Below are 14,794 nucleotides of genomic sequence, written 5' to 3' on the forward strand. Positions count from 1 at the left end.
TCTGGCAGTGATTTTTTTTTTGGCTCTCTTCCACAGATGCAAAAATCATGCGCCAACTTGACTGTGACTCAGCAGCAGGTAAGGAATGCAATGTCTTAAGAATACACTAATTAGCTTCAATTAAGATTTGATAGATGAGCTAGAAAGTTGTCTCTAGTTTAAAATAAGAAAAGGTTGTACCTTGTACATAGTGCAACAAACCATAAAAAGGCACTTATAAATATGATTAAATAAATTAAATAAATAAATAAATAAATTGGTAACCTTAAACCAGTCTAAGGACAAATCAAAATTAATTTCTTCATAAGATATAGCTATGGCAACCAACATAGCTATATGCATTCTTCTATTTTTCCAATTTATTCAGGAAAGAATATAATACATCTCTAGTCTAATACAGAATAATTACATTAATGATCTGTTTGATTAAAGATCTCCTTGTGAATATTGCTGAAGCAATGTGGGAACTCCCAGGTTTATTACTATTGAAGGTCCAAATCAACTGGTACTAATTTTTCAGTACCTCATTGACCATCAAAGGACAGTAGAATTTAGACAGTGTTAAAAATTATCAAGAATGCTAATCTGCGGAAACCCAGAGACATTTGCACAGAGCACCTGCTCTTTTTATTTTTATTTTCTAGTAGATTCTCTTAGATTTTGCCCATCTTTATGAAGTTTTTCTCCTTTCTGTTATATATACATCAGCATGTTGCTACCAACAGTCTAGATCCTCATTTTACTGACCTCAGAAAGATGGAAGGCTGAGTCAACCTTGAGCTGATCAGGATCAAACTCCTGGCTTTGGGCAGAGTTAGCCTGCAGTACCTAACACTGAGCCATCATGGCTTCTTATAATATAAGTTGACCAGATATAGCTTTTATAGTTTAACATGTTATTTTTCAAATCTTAAAAACTTGGCTTGAAACATCTATAAACTTTACAGACCTTCATCTCTTATTATTTTATTTAGTTTTGTACTTCAACAAATGTTAATGCCAATAGGCATATAAGCAAATAAAAGGAATAGCTTACCTTATTTATTCATACATTTCTTCCAGAAAATCTCTTATCTTACTTGTATTGGCTTAGCAAATGGCTGGGAATAGAATGCAGTATTATGTACAATGATATTAATCCAAACTTTTATAAATTATGTGGTTTCACTGAGCAAGCAGAATGAAGAGATGTCTGTGAATACAATATTATTTCTGCTTTTAAAAAAGAAAATGACAGAAGGATTCGCAGAAATAAAAAGAATACGAAAGAAAGAAGTTAAGAAGATTGAAGAAACTGATTGAAGGATAATTGACAGGAGATCTAAAAATATTAATCATAAAGTGGATGTTTTGGAAAATAAAACAAAAGTTATAAATAGAAAGATGGAGAAACATTTAAACCACTTGGCATTACTGGAACTGACAGAAGAATGTTATTAAAGATGTAGAGCAAATTCAGAAGAACATAGATAAAATATCAGAGAAAAGATTGTTAAGTCTTGAACTGGGATGAAGATATATTTATAGTATTTATAAGATAATACACAAATAACAAAATTTTAAAAAACCTGACCTTGTACACATTGTCAGGAAGAAAATTAGGGCTTAAATTCACAGCAGCATTTTAAAACTAGATTGGAGATCAATAATAGATATAATTGCACTTAAGGAAATATTTTTAGATGCTATGTGGCAAACATTTACTATCTATTTACTTTACATTTACTATATATTTTTCTTTGAATATAGTGATAATGTTATCTATTCAGTTGTCTCTGACTTTTGGCATTTCTATGGGCAGATCACTCCATCTATTCCGATCTTGCACTACTTCTTTGAGTTGTTCTATGTTCTGGCTACTGTCAGCTTTGATGGTGTCCAGCCACCATGTTCTTTGGCAGCCTGTTTTCCTTTTACCACTAACTGTTCCAAGCATAATTGCTTTCTCCAGTTAATTCTCCTGCATGACATAGCCAAAATAAATGACACACAGTGTCAGCCAGATTTCCAGCATGGTTTCCTGAAGGTTGCTTGCTCTCGGCTGCCATAGAAACAGAGAGGGGGACCTGGGCACTTGGGTTGGGAAAGCAAGGTGGTGTGAAGTAGTTCCAGGAGAACTGGAAGGAAGTTTTGTACCCATGAATTATAGCGCTGCTGGATGGAGTTGTTTATACTTCTTCAAGGCCAACTGTCCTGAGACTCCAGATGCAAAAAATATCTGCAGAGGAGCTTTCCCATAACATCATACTGGATGTTGATTGGACTCTCAGTTCATCATACTGGACATTGATTGGACTCTCAGTGCTGGACCCTGGGGGGGGAGAGGGATTTGGGGTGACTTTCACTCGGTGCCGAAAAGATTTGCCAACACTGCTATATACAGACTAGCTATCACCTTTGAATATCCAGCTGTAATAATATTAATAAACAGGTCCGTGGAACATTTCATTCAGTTATTTATTTAATCATATTTTATTTATTTGCTGCATTTTATAAAGTTCATTACCTTTTAGTGTGTAATTAAATTTGTATGGCACAAATTATTATTAAGGTCCACTTAATAAGCAGTTTAATAAGCAAATTATTATTAAGGTCCACTTAATAAGCAGTTTAAATATTAATGGATAGTTGATATTCCTGATTTCAGTAATTATTGGTATGGAGGTATCCATAAGGGATTCAAAAAATTCAAGGTGTCATCTGTTGATTCTTGGAAAGCCTGCTTTAGGAAGGTTTTCAGAAGCTAAAATTTAGCACAAGCACTAGCACTTAGACTTCATAGTGCTTTACAGGACTCTACGCAATTTAGAGTCAGCATATTGCCCCCAACAATCTGGGTCCTCATTTTACTGACCTTGGAAGGATGAAAGGTTGAGTGAACCTGGAGCTAATTAGGATCAAACTCCTGGCAGTGGACAGAGTTAACTTGCAATACTGCATTCCAATCACTGCATCATCACAGCCCCTGCTTGTTTAAAAATATAATCGTCTCTCTGAAAATGTATATATATTTGCACAACTTAAAAGCTTAAACTATTAGCTTAATAGTTAAATTAAGCTAATTTAAATTAGCTTAAATTTCAGAATATCAATTCTGTTTATGTATCTCCTTCTCTAACACACATACATACAATATGTGCATTGATGGGTGATAAATGCTGAATCTTGACATCTTCCTTTAACTTTTAAAATAGTGTTTTTGTCTGTCTGTTCTTAAAATGTATGGAAACCAGTGAACTCGCCGTATCCTGTCTTAATTTTATTTTTTGATCAATGTTAATAATAATAATAATAATTTAATTTGTATACCGCCCTTCTCCCGAAGGACTCAGAGCGGTGAACAGGCAGATAAAATAAAAACAATACATTCAATAAAAATAATATTTAAAAAACTTATTCCAATAGCCTAAATTTAAAATACAATACGAAATATAAAATAAACCCCAATAAAATCCATATTTAAAACCCTATTAAGCCAGTCCTGCTCGAAAGAATAGATATGTTTTAAGCTCGCGGCGAAAGGTCCGGAGGTCTGGAAGTTGTCGAAGTCCTGGGGGAAGCTCATTCCAGAGGGTAGGTGCCCCCACAGAGAAGGCTCTCCCCCTGGGGGTCGCCAGCCTGCACTGTCTGGCTGACGGCACCCTGAGGAGGCCCTCTCTATGAGAGCGTACCGGTCGGTGGGAGGCATGTGGTAACAGAAGGCGGTCCCGAAGATATCCCGGTCCTATGCCATGGAGCGCTTTAAAGGTGGTGACGCTTTAAAGGTGTTGAGCTCCCTTTATATTATTTCCCTCCCTAGTGTTGTTTGTTTGCTTTTTCACAGGCTTATAGGGCACTGCCAGCTTGCATATTTATATTTTCATCCTCTTCACTTCTCTCATCTTTCCTTATGCTTTAATCACTTCTGGTCCTATTCCCTTTATACTTTCATGATCTCCCTGAGGAAAATTTCAGGGATCCAAAATGCAGCAGTTGGGTTATATTTGATATGTAGCCAAAAGGAACCAATCACCTTTATCTTCAAAACACTTGGGCTGGCTTTCTTTATCTCCAGAGATAATTCAGATTTGCTTTTCTGCCTTTCAAATGTTTCCATGAATGTACCCTTCATCTTTGACATTATTAAACTCACTTAAATTGTTTGTTCTTGCTCTCTGTAAGCACTTGGAATGTCCCATCCATTTTATGAAACATCGTTCCACAGAGCGAACAGCAAAAAAGCTGCAATTAATCATACTGTTAATATAGTTCTATATTGGTCCCTCCTAGGCAGAAACTGCAGGACTTCTATGAAATCAATTATCTGTCTTTGTGAATCTTGCACAAGAAGACTTGGTGTAAAAGGCTGCTTCTTGGAAAGTTTTAGCCCCCTATGTGTTTAACTCCCTATGTGAAAGCAAGAAATATTTCCTATCGTTATGTCTTCAAACGTGCCAGTGACCAGTATAACAAATGGGGAGGGTGTTTGGAGGGCGGATTGGCACTTCCATCATTTCCAAGAATTGCTTTGTTAGCTGATATCAGGAATCATGCTGCATTTTAAAAGTATCCAAATGGAATTTCACATTTGTCTGAAAATAACATTTAAACCATAATTGTTGTGCATTATTGATTTTCCCCGTCAAATTGCATTACTTGCTTTGGTAATAGGAAAAACAGTGATACATTTATACTTTCTTTGTCTCTCTGTCCCTCTCTGTCTCTTTATCTTCTCTCTTAACCTTCTAAATAATTTGACTATATTTGGACGTTGCTACCAAAAGTTTTGTGCAACTTCCTGACCATCTGCAAAAAAACTCAAAATGCAATCTTTTTGTTTGCAGTCTGGGCATTTGAGTTCCATAGAATTAGGGGTGAACCTAATTAGGAGTTCTGCATACTAATTCCCACAACACTGTCAAACTAATTACTAAGACTATCACTATTATTCTTCTCATCTTTCCTATTACCTATTTCCTTTTCTACTTATGACTATAACTTCGTTGCTTTATATCTTTACAATTTATATTGTTTTATTTAGTTTCCTAGTATGGTTTTGATTGCTTATTTAATATCTTATGACTATCACTAAGTATTGTATCTTATTATTCATGATGAATGTATTTATAATGACTATGATCATGATTTATCACTTTTATCTTTTATGTACAATGAGAGCTTATGTACCAAAGACAAATTCTTTGTGTGTCCAATCACACTTTGCCAATAAAGAATTATATTCTATTCTAATGACTCCATCTTGGCAAGACCTACTTATCTTCAGGTAACACAAAGCAAATGCCTTTTGTGGTAGACTTGAAACAATGACCAGCAGGAGTTAGGCTCTACCATGTTGACTCTGTTGACTCCCACTTTATTACACAAAGGCATACAACTATATGGAATGTTTTGTTGTCCTGTCTAGACCTCCTCCTCCTCCTCCTAGTTCATGGCATTTGCCTATAATGGTCCACGAGGAAATCATGTCATGTGCACATTCACCAACTGTGACTACTCTGCAATGTATCTTTTTAAGAAAGCCCTCCAAATTGTGCCTGTAAAGTAACTAGCCAACTGAATGGGTGCAATGACCTTTACATGCTGACTGTATCAAACACAAAAGCAATGGCTCACATCCCTACAACCACAACAACCCAATAACCAACAATCGACAATCCCATCAATCAAACACCCCAGCAACCAACAATCAACAACTTCAACACCCTAACATCCAAAACTAGATATGCACTCCCCCAAGATCATCCAGGTTCACCGCTATAGATCTTAAATGCAAACTACTCAATGCAAGAAGCCTCGCAAACAAAATGCCTGAATTTCTTCTTCTTCTAAATATGGCTCAATTTGATGTTATATTTGTCTGTGAAACGTGGTTTAACAAATCCTTTTCAGACTCTGTTACCACTACAAGTGACTACCATGTCCATCAATCTGACCGGTGAAATCAGAAGAGGAGGTGGTGTTGACATCTATAAAAAATCCCTAGATCTGAAAAATATCCAAGTATCACAAGAGCTAGTTGTTCATGAGACCATTATCTGTGATCTTTCACTAAATACCACAATTCACTTCCTATTATGTTACAGAGCTCCTGATTATGATCTTGAACATGAGAGCAAATTAACTACTGTTTTAGGCCCAGTACTCTTCAACATCTTCATCAATGACTTGGACGAGGGGATAGATGGGGAACTCATCAAATTTGCAGATGACACCAAGCTGGCAGGAATAGCCAACACTCCAGAAGATAGGCTCAAGTTACAGAAAGATCTTGACAGACTTGAACATTGGGCACTATCTAACAAAATGAAATTCAACAGTGAAAAAAGTAAGGTTCTACATTTAGGCCAAAAAAACAAAATGCACCAGTACCGTATATGTGGTACCTTGCTCAATAGTAGTACCTGTGAGAGGGATCTTGGAGTCCTAGTGGATAACCATTTAGATATGAGCCAGCAGTGTGCAGCAGCTGTTAAAAAAGCCAACACAGTTCTGGGCTGCATAAACAGAGGGATAGAATCAAGATCACGTGAAGTGTTAGTGCCACTTTATAATGCCTTGGTAAGGCCACACTTGGAATATTGCATCCAGTTTTGGTCGCCACGATGTAAAAAAGATGTTGAGACTCTAGAAAGAGTGCAGAGAAGAGCAACAAAGATGATTAGGGGACTGGAGGATAAAACATATGAAGAACGGTTGCAGGAACTGGGTATGTCTAGTTTAACAAAAAGAAGGACTAGCTGTGTTCCAATATCTTAGGGGCTGCCACAAAGAGGGAGTCAGGCTGTTCACCAAAGCACCTGAGGGTAGAACAAGAAGCAATGGGTGGAAACTGGTCAAAGAAAGAAGCAACTTAGAACTAAGGAGAAATTTCCTGACAGTTAGAACAATTAATAAGTGGAACGACTTGCCTTCAGAAGTTGTGAATGCTCCAACACTGGAAATTTTTAAGAAAATGTTGGATAACCATCTGATTGAGATGGTGTAGGGTTTCCTGCCTGGGCAGGGGGTTGGACTAGAAGGCCTCAAGGTCCCTTCCAACTCTGATGTTATGTTATGTTATGTTACTTTACTAACATGGGTAGCCTCATGCCCACATCCCATTATTTTTCTTGGTGACTTCAATTTACCTCTTATTAATTGGACCCTAAATGAGTGCTTTACTGAATCAATACATACGACTCTGTATAATGCCATAACTACTTTAGGACCTGATCAGTTGGTATCTAACAACACTAGATTCAGCAACTGCCTCAATCTAATCTTCTGCAACAATTTAAACATAATTTATAGCCTTCATATCAAAGAACCTTTTTCCAACAGTGACACTGCATGATTGACTTTTGCCTAAATTTAATCTCATAATAGGACTGCTAATTACAACTTTAAAAAAGCAAATTACAATCTCATAGCTGCTGCCCTTTCATCTCTAGATTGGCAAATCCTATTCAATGACTGCAACACTGCTGAAGACTATTATCACACTTTTCTACTTGAAGTTCAAAGAATCATTAATCTATATGTACCATTAGCAACATCCAAAGTCAAAGAGAACAAATTACCCATGTCAATAAGGAAACTCCAATCCCAAAAAAATCCCTTTGGCGGAAAAATAAAACTGGATATGTAGCTAACTTCAAAAACTGATATAAATCCATATGCTGCCAAATAAAAATAGAATGTATCAATTACCACTGCAAACAGGAGGAAGAGCTGTTACACACGAAATCCAATTTTTTTATTTTTTTTATTTTTTATTTTGTCACACAGTATATATAAGGATAAACATGAAATAATTATACAGTATATAAGCATATATATAAGTATGAGTATGTAATAATTATATTAATTGGATATAACGAAAGGAAACAATAGGACAGGAACGGTAGGCATGCTTGTGCTCTTATGCACGCCCCTTACAGACCTCTTAGGAATGGGGTGAGGTCAATAGTAGACAGTTTTTGGTTGAAGCTTTTGGGATTTTGGGAAGAGACACAGAATCAAGTAGTTTATTCCAGGCATTAACAACTCTGTTACTGAAGTCATATTTTCTGCAATCAAGATTGGAGCGGTTAACATTAAGCTTAAATCTATTGTGTGCTTGTGTATTGTTGCGATTGAAGCTGAAGTAGTCTTCGACAGGAAGGACATTGTAATATATGATTCTATGAGTTAAACTCAGGTTACGTCGAAGGCGGCGTAGTTATAAATTTTCTAAACCCAGGATTTCAAGTCTGGTGTCATAAGGTATTTTGTTGTATTCAGAGGAGTGGCGAACTCTTCTTATAAAATATTTCTGGACATGTTCAATTGTATTGATGTCAGAAATGTGGTATGGGTTCCAGACAGTCGAGCTGTATTCAAGAATTGGTCTAGCAAATGTTTTATATGCTCTGGTTAGTAGTGTAGTGTTTTTGGAGAAGAAGCTATGCAAGATTAGGAACAGGATTTGATAGAGCATTGCCAATTTTGACCACTTGTTGTCTGTTAGACAGAAAAGCAGATATCCATTTGTGAAGGGGTCCTGAAATGCCATAGGATGTTAGTTTTAGGAGAAGTTTATCGTGTACTACTGAGTCAAAAGCTTTGCAGAAGTCTATGTAAATTGCATCTAATGCTTTGCCTTGATCAAGATTTGTAGTCCATATATTTTTGCAGTGAAGAAGTTGTAAGTTACATGATAGATTTTTTCTGAAACCAAATTGTTTCTTAGAGAGTAGGTTGTTTGTTTCTAGGTGGAAGGTAATGGATTGGTTGATGATAGATTCCATTACTTTGCAGGTGACGCAGCATAGAGAGATTGGTCTGTAATTTTCAATTAGGCTGGGGTCTCCTTTTTTGAAGACAGGGATGACTGTGGCTAGTAACCAAAGTATGGGAAGGGAACTGGTCGTGAAAGCTTTTTCAAAGATTATGCTTAGGAGTTCTGCTATATTAGTGGAAAGTTTTTTAAAGAAGTATGCACATAGTCCATCAGGTCCAATAGATAGGGATGGTAAATGTTTTAATTCGGCCATTTGTATAATAAGTTTTTTAAACTATGGTTTTATGTGTATATGGCTGTTGTTTTTTATTATGGCTATAAACCGCCCTGAGTCCTTCGGGAGAAGGGCGGTATAAAAATTTAATAAAAATAATAATAATAATAATAATAATAATAATAATAATAATAATAATAATAATAATAATAATAATAATAATAATAATGGTTTCAGTTTGCGAAGAGCTTTTTTGACATTATCTTCTGTGAAGTCTATATGTGTTAGGTCGTTGTACTCATTGTTGGTACAATTGGGGAATGTCGGGTATGAGCCATTACTGTTAACAAAGACTGAGCCAAAGAATGTGTTAAAGAGGTTTGCTTTAACTGTTTTATCATTACATTCTTTGCTGTTAGATTCTTTTAGTGGTGGGATGGATCTTGAGTCTTTAAGTTTGTTGTTCACAAAATTATAAAAAGCATGATTTGAATTTGTGCGCAGACGGTCTTCTTCTTGCTTGGTGTGGTAATTTGTGCATTCAGTTTTTATTTGGTTGCATATATTTCTGTAGCGGTTTTTGAAATTTGCTACATAGCCCTTTATGTTTCTTCTCCAGAGGGATTTTTTTTTGGATTGAAGCTTTTTTATTGATATGGGTAATTTGGGTTTTTTTTATTCTGGTGGTATGTAAAGTTTAACAACTCTATTGACTTCAAGTAGGAAAATTCTATAGTGGTCTTCAGCAGTGATACAGGTTTAGAACAGATTTTGCCAGTCAAGAGATAAGAGGTCGTTGTTTATAAGGTCATAGTTGGCTTTTTTGAAATTGTAGTTTGGAATACTATTATTATGACGATTTATGTAAGAGCGTATATTGAGACAAAAGTCCATCATGCAGTGGTCGCTGTTGGAAAAAGGTTCTTTTATTTGTAGTCCATAAATTGAGTTTGTGTTGTTGCAAAAGATGAGGTCTAGGCAGTTGTTGAGTCTTGTATTGTTAGCTACTAGCTGTTCAAGACCTAGGTTTGTAACAGCGTTGTAAAGTGTAGTATAGATTGGATCAGTTGTACATTCATTTGTTATCCGGTTAATAAAAGGTAGATTAAGGTCACCCGGGAAGATGAGAGGATGTGGGCAAGAGGTAGCCCATGTTAGCAGTGTGGTTAACATGTTTGCATGAACGATGTCATAGTCAGGGGCTCTGTAGCATAGTAAGAATCGAAGTGTGATGTTAAGGGACAGGTCGCATACAATAGTTTCAGGAAGAAAAAGTTTATGTGCAACTTGAATATTTTTTAGATTCAGTGACTTTTTGTAAAAGATAGCCACTCTACCTCCTCTGAGGGTTTCACGATCTGATCGAAAAACATGATACTCTTTGTTTGTAATAATGGAGTCAGGGAGGGATGAGTTCAGCCATGTTTTGCAAACAAATATAATATGTACCATTGTTTAACAAGAGGATAAATTCAGGCAATTTGTTTACAATGCTTCTTACATTTATCAATTTGCATTTAAGATCTGCAGTGTTTGGTGTAGAAGAAGTAAGGGGTGTGCGTACCTAGTGCCTTGTGCCTTCTATAATTTCATAAATGCCAAAATTAAAGACTCAAAAATCATTCCACCTCTAAGAGATCCAAATGGTGAAGATTGTAATGATGATGCCGTTAAACCTAATCTCGTCAACACTTTTTTTAGCTCAGTCTTTGTCAACAGCAATGGCATTTCCCCCTCATTTCCTAGTCATACCTCATCCAATTGCAATGATCTAATCCACATTGATTTTACTGAAGGTATGGTCATAAGGCACTACACAAACTAAAGCTATCTATTGGTCCTGATGGAATATGTGCCTTCTTTCTTAAAAAGCTTTCTTCCGCCATAGCTGAATCTCTAAGCACCATGTATGAAGTATCTTTTAGAATGAGCTCCTTGCCTGACATATGGTCATTAGCAACAGCCATACCTATCTTCAAAAAAGGTGACCCCAGCCTTGTTGAGAATTATAGACCAATCTCTCTTTGTTGTGTCACCTGTAAAGTCATGGAATCCATCATAAACCAATCCATCACCCTCCAGTTAGCAACAAATAACCTACTCTCTGATAAACAATTTGGTTTCAGGAAAAAATTGTCATGTAATCTGCAACTCATACACTGCAAAAACATCTAGACCTCTCAACTTGACCAGGGCAATAGACACAATTTACATAGACTTCTGTAAAGCTTTTGATTCAGTAGTGCACAACAAACTACTTCTGAAACTAACATCTTATGGGATTTCTGGACCCCTGCATAATTGGATAGCTGCATTCCTGTCAAACAGGCAACAGGTGGTCAAAATAGGCAGCACCCTATCAAATCCTGCACCTGTTAATAGCGGTGTTCCCCAAGGCAGTGTTCTAAGTCCAACACTCTTTCTGCTTTATATCAATGACCTTTGTGATCAAATTATAAGCAGCTGTGTCCTCTTTGCTGATGATGTTAAACTATTCAACACCACAGACAACTCTATTACCCTTCAAAATGACCTAAACTATGTAACTGAATGGTCAAACAATTGGCAACTCCAAATCTCAGCTAACAAATGCTTAGTACAGCACATTGGCAATAGAAATAAAAACATCAAATATTTGCTGGCTGAAAATGATCTATAAGTTGACCCACACTCTGTCAAGGACCTAGGAGTATCACTTCAAAAGAACTAAGTCCCAGAGCTCACTGTTTTGCATCATTGCAAAAAAGGCATTAAGATTTTCAATCTTATTTTATGAAGTTTTCTCTCTGGTAACTCTATACTTCAAACTAGGGCATATAAACCTTTGCTGGACCTATATTTGAATACTGTTCACCTGCCTGGAACCCTCACTGTATTTCAGACACCAATACATTATAGAGGGTCCAGAGATATTTTACTAGAAGAGTACTCAAATCTTCTCAAAATAAAATTCCCTATACCAGCAGACTTGAAATTTTAGATCTGGATAGCCTCAAACTACGCCCTCTACATTCTGACCTATGCTTAGTTCATAAGATTATTTACCAAAATGTCCTACCTGTAAATGAGTACTTTAATTTCAACAGTAATAGCACAAGGGTTATCAATAGATTCAAATTCAATGTAATTTGTTCTAATCTTGCTTGTAGGAAATATGACTTCTGCAATAGAGCAGTAAATATCTGGAACACTCTACCTGATCCTGTTGTTATTCTCACTAATCCCTATACTTTTACCTTAAACTGTCTACCGTGGACCTTTCACGTTTCTTAAGAGATCCCTAAGGGGATGTGCATAAGCGCACCAGCGTGCCTACTGTCCCTGTCCTACTGTCCCAATTTATATAAAATCATTCTATGTGTTTATGGCTATGTTTTGCCTATTTATATCCTTTTATTTGTGCCAATTTTTTACATGTGTCCAGGTCTATGTCTAAACTGTTACTTGTTTCCTTGTACTTGCTGATAGATAAATGAATGAATGAATGAATTAGTGAGTGAGTGAGTGAGTGAATGAGAGAAACAATAGAATAGAACAGCCTGCCTGTCTGCCAGAAAGACAGGGAAGGGGAAGCAAACCAATCTCAGGGAAATAATAACAAATTGTAGATTAGAATTATAAAGGGTGATACATAGTAAAAATACATGAAAATAAAAATTGCAAGGAAACTGTTAAAGCAACAGAACATGAAACATCAGGATAATGGGGCAATTTTCATGGGAATAGAGGTAAACAGAAAACAAGCTAATTGCAGATCACTATCAATGCCTATAGTAGGAGCAGAAAGGCAGTAAAAGATATGAGACCTAATGATTTATGACTGTATATTCCTTCAAGAAGACATGCTCTGTAAGAGTTGTATTGAAATGGATTAAAATGGGCAACTTACTGTTGGAATTTATTCCTGAGCATCAATTCTTCTGTACAGTTTTGCAAAGATTTGTATACCTGAAGTGACTCAGTTGGGCAGAGCAAGGCAGCAGTGAAGAATCAGCTTCCACAGAGTCTAATGTTAATCATGGGTGTGTGTACGTATGTTTGTGTCCCAAGATTTAAATGCCAAGTCTTTTGTCCTGCCCTTTTGTCATTTTGTCGTAATGAACTGTGCATCCTGTTTCTCAGGCTGTTGGGTTGGTGATGGCATCTGCCCTTCGCTTTTCATAAGACTCCTTGTTTCCCACCTTGGCAACTGCAGCTGTCGTGTCCCACTCCTCCACTGACGGCCGGGTCAGGGAAATCCGAATCAGGCTTGCCTCTGCAGCTCTGCCCAAAGTCCTAGCAAAGTCCTCAGAGCAGGCAGGAGACCAGTAAGTGACTTCAGCAAGATAAGTTCGACTTTTGCCTGACTCAGAGACTGCCAGAAAGCAGATCCTTTATATAGGCCATGGGGTGTGGCTCCATGACTCAGCACTCATTAAGGCCTGCCCCTCCCTTCCCTCTGTTGCCTCCGCCTATCCAGCCTTCTGATGCGAGGGTCACACCAATCAGCAGCTGTTGGGAATAAACCCTCCTCAGGCTCACATGCTGTGGAGGAGGGGGAGGGGTCTAGCTGCTCCGTTTGCCTGGGCATGGAGTCAGGGCTGGGGCCGGGAGATTCTCCTTCTTCTGCAGTTTGTGTGGGCATGGAGCCAGGACTTGGGCCGGGAGGCATACATTCCTCAGTGTTCGGGAGCAGGTAAGAAGGCCCCGGCTGCTCTGAGGGCGGGCAAGACACAACAGCAGCACTTATAAGAGTATGTTCTGATTATTCCTATAATGCAGGTCTTCGAGGGAACTGTTACGTTTTCTGATATTTATCAATTATTAATTTATTAGAAGAAAGCACCTTCCTATATTCCTTGGCACACTTTCCTTTGTGCTTTGTGCTGGGGATCAGAAAGGTTTGAACCACTGATATATCGACATCATTTGAATGGCAAGCCAGATCTTTTTAACCATTTTGTACGATTTGGGGTTTTAAGGGGCAGCATTGGTACTTTAAGACACCTATCAAAAGTCTAATTTTACTTTGCCTAATAGTCTATTCTTATTGATACATGGTAAATGTATGAATAGCATGTCCACTAAGGGTTCCTCCCCAATCCATGAGGATTGCAGATACGGAGCTATCTTTAAGCAGAAACCTGAAGCATTTATTTGGTTAAGGATGTTGATGCTATTCCTTAAGATTTGCAAAGCTCATCAGCAAAATCTAATGATTGGCTTAAGAGAACACTGTGTCTCACATCCCTCAATCTTTATTACAGCTATAGCATACTAAGAGGCAATGGGACCTTTCAGAAATGCACAGCATGAAACACATGATTGCCACAAGATTCCCCTTGCTTTAAGATGTTAAATGTCATTGCATAGTCCAATGTTCCAATATGGTACTTCTCTGTCTCATTAAGTGCTAAAGAATATGTGGAATTAAAGCAGAAATGTTGAAGAATTATAGATGATACTCAAGGCATGAGGGTCTCCTTCCTTCCTTCCTTCCTCCCTCCATCCCTCCCTCCCTCCCTCCCTCCCTTCTTTTTCTATCCTTTCTTTCTGAAGGAAAATGAAAATTGGTTTTCCATCAGGAAGACAGAAAAGGTGTAATATTCCATTGAAGGAATATTTTTACTTTGTAAAGTAAGAACTTTAAAAATATTACTAAGAAAACAGGAGTTTTTTCCCCACATTTGCTTAAATAGCCAATGCGGCTTAAATCTCAAGAAAAACTCTCTAAATACAGTCTGTTATAAAGAGCCTCTAAAAATAAAAGATAAAAATCCCAACACAGAGAACATATACATGTGTTTGTACTATTTTCAAAGCAGCAGATACTTTGTTTC

This window comes from Ahaetulla prasina, chromosome 2, assembly GCF_028640845.1.
Source record: "Ahaetulla prasina isolate Xishuangbanna chromosome 2, ASM2864084v1, whole genome shotgun sequence".
Classification (NCBI taxonomy): Eukaryota; Metazoa; Chordata; class Lepidosauria; order Squamata; family Colubridae; genus Ahaetulla; species Ahaetulla prasina.